Raw genomic sequence first — 9,242 nt, 5'->3', positions numbered from 1 at the left:
GAGACACCTCTAGTGAACTCGTGGACCCCGGTCCATTCTTTTATACTGAAATACAAATCTGCTGCAATACTTGTGTTACTGTTTTCTTGCAAACAATCATCTTCCACACAATACGGTTAATCCTTTGTTACAGCAAGCCGGTGAGATTGACAACCTCAATGTTTCGTTGGGGCAAAGTACTTTGGTTGGGTTGTGCAGGTTCCACGTTGGCGCCGGAATCTCTGGTGTTGCGCCGCACTACATCCCGCCGCCATCAACCTTCAACGTGCTTCTTGACTCCTACTGGTTCGATTAAACCTTGGTTTCTTACTGAGGGAAACTTGCCGCTGTGCGCATCACACCTTCCTCTTGGGGTTCCCAACGGACGTGTCAGCTACATTCATCAGTGCCGGAGGCGATCTCCAGAATCCCCCGAGATGGGATTGGCGGCGGCGGCGTCTCTGGAAGGTTTTCCGTATCGTGGCTCTCGGTACTGGGGGTTTCGCGACGAAGGCTATAAGTAGGCGGAAGGGCAGGTAAAGGGGCGACGCGAGGGGCCCACACGACAGGGCCGCGCGGCCAGGGCCCAGGCCGCGCCGCCCTGTCGTGTCGCCGCCTCGTCGCCCCACTTCGTTACGTCTTCGGTCTTCTGGAAGCTTTGTGGCAAAATAGGCCCCTGGGCGTTGATTTCGTCCAATTCCGAGAATATTTCCTTACTAGGATTTCTGAAACCAAAAACAGCAGAAAACAACAACTGGCTCTTCGGCATCTTGTTAATAGGTTAGTGCCGGAAAATGCATAAATACGACATATAATGTGTATAAAACATGTAGATATCATCAATAATGTGGCATGGAACATAAGAAATTATCGATACGTCGGAGACGTATCAAACATCCATGGCTCTTGTGGCTCTGTCCCACGCTTCTTGTGGGAGTTGAACCCTTAGACGCGGTGTAGGCTGATACGTCTCCGACGTATCGATAATTTCTTATGTTCCATGCCACATTATTGATGATATCTACATGTTTTATGCATACTTTATGTCATATTTATGCATTTTCCGGCACTAACCTATTAACGAGATGCCGAAGAGCCGCTGTCTGTTTTCTGCGTTTTTGGTTTCAGAAATCCTACAAAGGAAATATTCTCGGAATTGGACGAAATCAACGCCCGTGGTCCTATTTTTGCACGAAGCTTCCAGAAGACCGAGGGGGAAAGGAAGTGGGGCCACGAGGCACCGACACAGCAGGGCGGCGCGGCCTGGGCCCTGGCCGCGCGGCCCTGGCGTGTGGGGCCCTCGTGTGGCCCCCCGCGTTGCCCTTCCGCCTACTTAAAGCCTTCGTCGCGAAACCCCCAGGACCGAGAGCCACAATACGGAAAACCTTCCAGAGACGCCGCCGCCGCCAATCCCATCTCGGGGGATTCTGGAGATCACCTCCGGCACCCTGCCGGAGATGGGAATCATCTCCCGGAGGACTCTTCACCGCCATGGTCGCCTCCGGAGTGATGAGTGAGTAGTTCACCCCTGGACTATGGGTCCATAGCAGTAGCTAGATGGTTGTCTTCTCCTCATGTGCTTCATTGTCGGATCTTGTGAGCTGCCTAACATGATCAAGATCATCTATCCGTAATTCTATATGTTGTGTTTGTCGGGATCCGATGGATAGAGAATACTATGTTATGTTGATTATCAATCTATTACCTATGTGTTGTTTATGATCTTGCATGCTCTCCGTTATTAGTAGAGGCTCTGGCCAAGTTTTTGCTCTTAACTCCAAGAGGGAGTATTTATGCTCGATAGTGGGTTCATGCCTCCATTAAATCTGGGACAGTGAATGAAAGTTCTAAGGTTGTGGATGTGCTGTTGCCACTAGGGATAAAACATTGATGCTATGTCCGAGGATGTAGTTATTGATTACATTACGCACCATACTTAATGCAATTGTCTGTTGTTTTACAACTTAATATTGGAAGGGGTTCGGATGATAACCTGAAGGTGGACTTTTTAGGCATAGATGCATGCTGGATAGCGGTCTATGTACTTTGTCGTAATGCCCAATTAAATCTCACAATATTCATCATATCATGTATGTGCATTGTCATGCTCTCTTTATTTGTCAATTGCCTGACTGTAATTTGTTCACCCAACATGCTATTTATCTTATGGGAGAGACACCTCTAGTGAACTGTGGACCCCGGTCCATTCTTTTACATTGAATACAATCTACTGCAATACTTGTTCTACTGTTTTCTGCAAACAATCATCATCCACACTATACATCTAATCCTTTGTTACAGCAAGCCGGTGAGATTGACAACCTCGCTGTTTCGTTGGGCAAAGTACTTTGGTTGTGTTGTGCAGGTTCCACGTTGGCGCCGGAATCCCTGGTGTTGCGCCGCACTACATCTCGCCGCCATGAACCTTCAACGTGCTTCTTGGCTCCTCCTGGTTCGATAAACCTTGGTTTCTTTCTGAGGGAAAACTTGCTGCTGTGCGCATCATACCCTCCTCTTGGGGTTCCCAACGAACGTGTGAGTTACACGCCATCAAGCTCTTTTTCTGGCGCCGTTGCCGGGGAACTGAAGAAAAGCTACACCACAAAGATTTCTAACTCCCACATCAACTACACGCCAGCAGCTCTTTTTCTGGCGCCGTTACCGGGGAGATCAAGACACGCTGCAAGGGGAGTCTCCACAATCCAATCTCTTTACTTTGTTTTTGTCTTGCTTTATTTTATTTACTACTTTGTTTGCTGCACTTATATCAAAACACAAAAAAATTAGTTGCTAGCTTTACTTTATTTACTTGTCTTGCACTCTATATCAAAAACACAAAAAAATTAGTTACTTGCATTTATTTTATCTAGTTTGCTTTATTTACTACTGCTAAAATGAGTAACCCTGAAGTTGAAGTTCGTTCGTTTAAGTAACAAGGGGGAGAATGTTTAAAAGATGCTTGGTATAGAATTAGTGATGCCCATAATAGGTGCACTAAGAAACACTCCACCACTATCTGTGGTGACCCGGCATACCACTGCATGGTGTAGTATGCAAGTCTGATATAACACCAATGAAACATAGTTCCACGGGTATTATATCGCTCAGAGTGGTACAACAAAAACATATGTGGGTCCAAGGCATGTCTATAGAATTACAACATCGACTCTGTTACATAAGATCATCACAGCCTCCTACTTTACAATGAGGTAAAACTGCAAATAAACTCCAGAAGAACGACTCGTAGTCTAGACTTATCACGAACTCTATTTGTAGAGTATTTCACTAACTACGAGAGGCTAAGAATAGACTCTAGCTAAATAGGAGCTAGGTTTAGGAAGCTAGTTCCCTTCTATGGCTAAACTAGGTTTTCTTCTTGTTGGATGTGGTATTCGACTCCTCCGACAGGGTCCTGTCTCGTGAAGTAGTTGTTGACTCCTCGGTCTTCGAGTTGCACTGTAGATCCTCCTTCGATGCCTCCATATCTAAGCAGGGGATTTAAGAGTGGGATGAGTACGAGCGTACTCAACAAGTTCATTATAGGAAAGATGTGTTTAATGCACTAGCTACAACATTAGACCAGAAAGTCTAATACCAATGCAAGTTTTCATAACCATTTCTTCAAAAGGTTGCTTTTATTCAGAAGAACTATGTCCGTCAGCCTTCACCGGTTTACTAGAACTTCATGGAGCTCCTTTCCAGCAGCGTTCGCGATTCCATGTCCCGGAACGGGGAGTGACGAGTCACGGTTTATTACACTCTGCGAGAGGTGTGTTGCTTTACCCATAAGAGATCTTAACCTTGGTGCCAACCGGGTGATCTTCCCGTCCACACTTCCTATGGTGTGAGGTCCGGTATAAGGTCTAGCCAATCATGTTCCTCCGCTACCTCGAACACCCACCCTTTGTTGCATGCCCCGACCCTGGGTCCTCGCCGGTCCCATTATTCCCATAGATTTCAGGGTGGACCCCGACCACGACGACGATCCGGGATCGAACCAAACTCCTTCGCCGGTAGCCGCAACCCATCATAGACCGCAATACCGTGGGGACTTAGGACTCCCCGGCCTCACCATCTTGCTCCTTCGGGCGACAAGTGTACTACGGACAATGCCGTGGGGACTTAGGACTCCCCAGCCTCACCAGCTTGCCCCCTTGGATTACAAGTGTACTACGGTAGAGCGCATCCCTTGATGAACGAGAGGTGGAAACACTTTTGACTACTCCGTCCCACTCCGGATCTTATGGTTAACACGGGTATTACGGCACAAGAATCACTGGCGACATTTGTTGTTTAATCCTAGATGGATATAAACCCTTGCAATGGAACCTCCACCATATCAACACAATCCATGGTTCCATTGCCCACCACATAGTCATATTCATAGTTATGAAAGTAGTGGTTTTGATTTTTATGCGATAGTGATAACCATAATATTTTGCAAGTAATTTGATAGAAATACTCAAATGACATGAGCAAGTGATGAACTTGCCTTTCTTGACTGCAAGATTATGCAGGCAAGGTCTTCGATACGCAATGACTCCAAATTCTGAAATAGCATCATCGTCCGGTAAGGACGATGTTTAAAAGATTGGCAAGGATGCAATAATGCATAAGTATGAGATGCAATCGCTCTAACCATGACCTAACCCCGATGATTTAGGATTAGTGAGTGGTAATGATTAATTTAGGGTGTGTTGCACTTTTAGAGTGGTGTATAAACAAGGTTCTTATTAGGGTTGTATTGTTTTAGAATCATAAGCAAGTGGTATAATGCAAAGTAATAATCATACACACCAAGGAATAGTATTTATATCATAAGTAAAAAGCAGTTGTCAATTTTAAGTTCTATAGTGCATGGTTGATGGTTACTTATTATATATTTTAAAAGAATAACTTTCGAAGAACATGTTCTTTAATAAAGAACAAGTATGATAATTAGGTTTGTGGGTTCTATGGTTTTCTATGGTTCTAATTAGTTTCTGGAGTAATTATTAGATGGATCTCAGGAAAGTTGGATTCATCAACAACTAATCTTGATTGGTTTTACTTAAGCATAAGCAACTTAAGCAATTAATTATTCATGGTTGCTATTATGGTGGGTTCATCTTGTTGGTGATAGCAAGTTAGGTTTTAGATGTCTTATAAGGCAGGGTTGATGACTACTTTCTATTTACTTCAAAAGAATTACTTTTGAAGAACATACTTCTTAAATAATAAGAAGTATAATAATTAAGGTTGAGGTTGTCTTGTATTAGCTATTGGATCTCTGAGTAGAGAATGGTTGGTTCCTAAATAGGATGTTTGATAATTATCTAACATTAGTAGGCTTTAGTGGATATGGGATATGATGTCAATATTAGCATGGTTGCTAATGGAGTTCATCACAATGATGTGATGCCAAATATGGATAATTAAGGTTGTTGCCTCTAAGGATAGGAACTATGGTTGGTTCTATTTGATCATCTAGGTTTGATTAAGATGAATTCATGGGATACTAATTTAGTAATGATGGTTGCTACATTTTATGTGATCAGGTAAACATTTAGAAGCTACTATGGTTCTATCAAAATATCATGATCACATGTTCTAACCTAGGGTTTAGGTTAGAAGCAAACTGGGATTCATATGAATTAATGGAGCTAGGGTTTGGTGCATAATTGAATTAGGGTTTTAGTATCCCACATAAAATTATGGTTTTGTGTTCTTAATTCAATATGGTACTTAGGGTTTCTTAATTGTCAATTAGTTCTTGGATTAATAACTTCATTTGAAAAGTTGAAGTTATTAATAACTTTGAAATAAGAATAATATTGAATTTGGAATTTTATATATTTTTTAAAATAATTAATAATTAAGGTAATTATTAATTAGGGTTTAAATTTCCCTAATAAAGATTTAATAGGATTGCAAATAAAGAAAATTAGTTTTCATATTTTCTTTATTTGCTTATTGGTTTTATTGAATTTATAAATGGTTTCTTAATTTCTGAATTTTTAATTGTATTTAGAATTTAAAATTAAAGGCTTAAGTAACAAGTATTAAATAATTGAATTTTTATTAACAATAAAAATTTCATTTTATATTTTTATTGGATAGATTTTTATTTTATAAGAATTTTGATATCTTATTTGTATTTTTCTGAGTTTTTATGATTTTTCTACATTATTTCAAAGTTTCAGGTATTTTCTGTAATTTGGAATTAAACCGAAATACTAAACACACCCGAACTGGTCTACACCTAGTGGCTGACTGGTGGGGCTATATCCACGTCACCTGCCACGCAGCATTGACCATGGTCAAAATTGCTGGCGTGGCAAGGTTCATGGTGACCGGCGGTCAGGGTGCGACGGTCGCCGGCGTTAGGCGCTCCCCGCGGACGCGCGCGTGCGTTGGCTCGACGCAGGGCGATGCGGCCGAGCCATAGGGTGGCGGCGCCGCCCCGATACTGGTCACCGGAGCTTGGCCGGCGGCGTGGTTCCGCGGCGGTGGGCACGGGTGAATGATGCGGCGTTTCTACGGTGCATGATTGAGCAAGGCGGGCACACCGGGGAATCGAGGAGCTCACCGGGAGCATGATGCGCGTGACGGCGAGGTCGATGGAGGTCTGGCTCGCCGGAATCCATGGCTCCGGCCGTCGGAGGGAACGAGCTCGATGGAGAAGCTACGGATCGCCAGGGCTCGATTCCTTCTGCACGATGGCCATGTCGAGGTCGGCGATCACAGTGGTGGTAATGGCTTGGCCAGGGGAGGTCTCTACCGGCGGCGATTGAAGATGGCCGGGTCGGCCAGGGTTTCGAATTGGGGCGGAAATTGAGCAGAGAAGGAAAGAATTCGGGCCAGTGCTCATCTCTCGGCTTTTATAGTGTGCAGGTCGAGCCTCGTCATGCCTTCGGACGCGGAGGAGCTGCCACGGTGAGGAGAAGCCAAGCACGGCTTCGTGCGCGGCCGGCATGCGAGAGGGAGGGGATGAGGATGACCTCCTCCTCGTTATTTTTTAACGAAGGGGTATTTGGGCTGCTAGGTTGGTGGTTTGGGCCGTGTTGGTGGGCTGGGTGCTTGGGCTGCTTGGTGGGCTACACGGCCGGGTAAGGCTCTTTTCCCTCTTTTTCTTTTATCTATTTTCTTTTTCTGTTTTATAATTCTGTTTAGAATTCAAATTTGAATTCTTTTCTATTTTACAGGTCTTACTTATTTGAAACATATAAGGATTAGTTCAAGATACTGCAAGGTCTTGAGTGGTGTATTTCCAAATTTAATGTGGCACCATAACATTGGTTTAGTTATTACTATTGGTATTTGAATTTCAATACCCCTATGGACATGAATTTGAATATTATCTTTGGGAATATTCAAATTGTTTTCCAATTGGTAGTTTTCTTACTTAGTATTATTTCTTGATTTATTTGGTATTGCTTTGCAAGAAATAAGTTGCCAAGTAAGGTTTGTTTATGGAGTTCTATTAAGTAAGTGACTAAATGGCATGATTTCATGTGCTAAAAAGATCTCTAAGGATTTGATCTCTCATTTGAGATTGTTGGTCACTTACACATGAATTTCTGTGAGCTCTTGCTTGTTAAGGTCTTGTGAGGTTTATCTTAATTTCTATTTCAAGTTTAATACTTGTACTATTATTTTAATAACACCTTGAAATACTTAGAGTAGGTATTACTCTCATCGGGGTTTGATTTTGATTCTAATGATAAGTGGTTGATAATTACACTTATGGTTTTAATTATAAGATGTATCACAATGGTTTTTCTCGGGTTTAATAAATGAAGCATAAGATTTTATTAATATGCCACACTAGGGTTCTAGTGATATTTACCTAATGGCCATTGATTTAATTCTCAATTATGGTCTAGGTTTATATGGTAATCACCATAGTGATACCATAACTAGGGTTGAGATACATTTTTAGTTTGTATGAATGAGGTGACACCATATTGCATTGGCTAAAGTTTAATCTCCCTATCTATGATAAGGTTACTTGCTTAATACCTTATGTGCTTCTCTAATTACTAAGGATTTGAGAATTGGTTTTATCTTCTACCAATTAACTTCTATTATTATTCCCAATTTATCATTTAAAGTAACTACATTGGTTATAGTCCTTTTTATAGTTAACTTTGGTCAAATGGATTGATGGTTTCTCACCATATAAAGTATAGAGTTGTCTCTAAAGGTTTTCTTGTGGTTCTTAAGTGAAGAATAGGTGGAATGTAAATGTAGTAGAATTATACCTGTGATCACCAAGTGGTTCACAAGTTAAGGTTGGGATCTAAGCCTAGGGTTGCTTATTATTGATTTCCCTATGATTTCATGTGGTGAATGGTATCTACTAATCTTATTAAGATTTACTTACCCACACATACCTCAAGAGCATGATCATGGATTAGGCATAATCAACTTGTTCTTAATATCATTACCTCAAGTTCTTAGGGTTTATGATCATCACTCAATTTATAATGATCAATGTTTGGATTCCTGGTGTATCTCTCATTAAATAGGTTTCTCACTTCCATGATCAAGTATTGTCTTGATCAACTAGGGTATAATATCTCTCTTATAGTTTCTTGGGTGGACATGGCTATGGTTGTCTCAGTAGATTTTATCCCAGGAGAATGCCTGAGATATTCTGTTATGGTTCTACTTAAATAATGTTGATATTATCATCTGGGTATATGGATAGTTCTCTCCCTCACATTCCAGTGTTGGCTTAAACTTTCTTGAGTGTAACACCTTAGCTTGGGCTCTCTTATAAAGGAATGGTTTATTCTAGGGTTTATGGTGTGTTCACCATATCTCAATATATAACAAGTCTAAAACTCCACTTGGCTATCTTGATTGAGTTAATCTCCTCCTTACTTAATCAATTCATGGATATGGTATTATTCCATGTGATATTAGGTTATCTCACCATTCCAAGGGAAATGGTTTACAACCTAATACATTTGTTCAAAGGTTGTCCTTTGTTCATTATTAGGTGAAGCTAGGTTTAGAACAAATGGTCTCTCTCATATGGGAAGGCTTGAATAATACTCTAGGGTTCCTCTTGAAGATAATGTTGTGATCATATGGATATTTATATTCAAGATTTGCCTCAAGGTTTGTCATTGCTTCCTTAAATAGAATAGAACTCTCACCTCTCTAGGTTTGATGTGTAATAACTTGGAATAGAGAAGGATATATATTTCTTGAGTGGATCTCCTTGTTATAACTCCAATGTGAAAGTGGAATGAACACCATGAGGTTTCATGGTA

This window comes from Lolium rigidum, chromosome 6 (genome assembly GCF_022539505.1).
Source record: "Lolium rigidum isolate FL_2022 chromosome 6, APGP_CSIRO_Lrig_0.1, whole genome shotgun sequence".
NCBI lineage: Eukaryota > Viridiplantae > Streptophyta > Magnoliopsida > Poales > Poaceae > Lolium > Lolium rigidum.
This window is presented reverse-complemented; position numbering follows the sequence as displayed.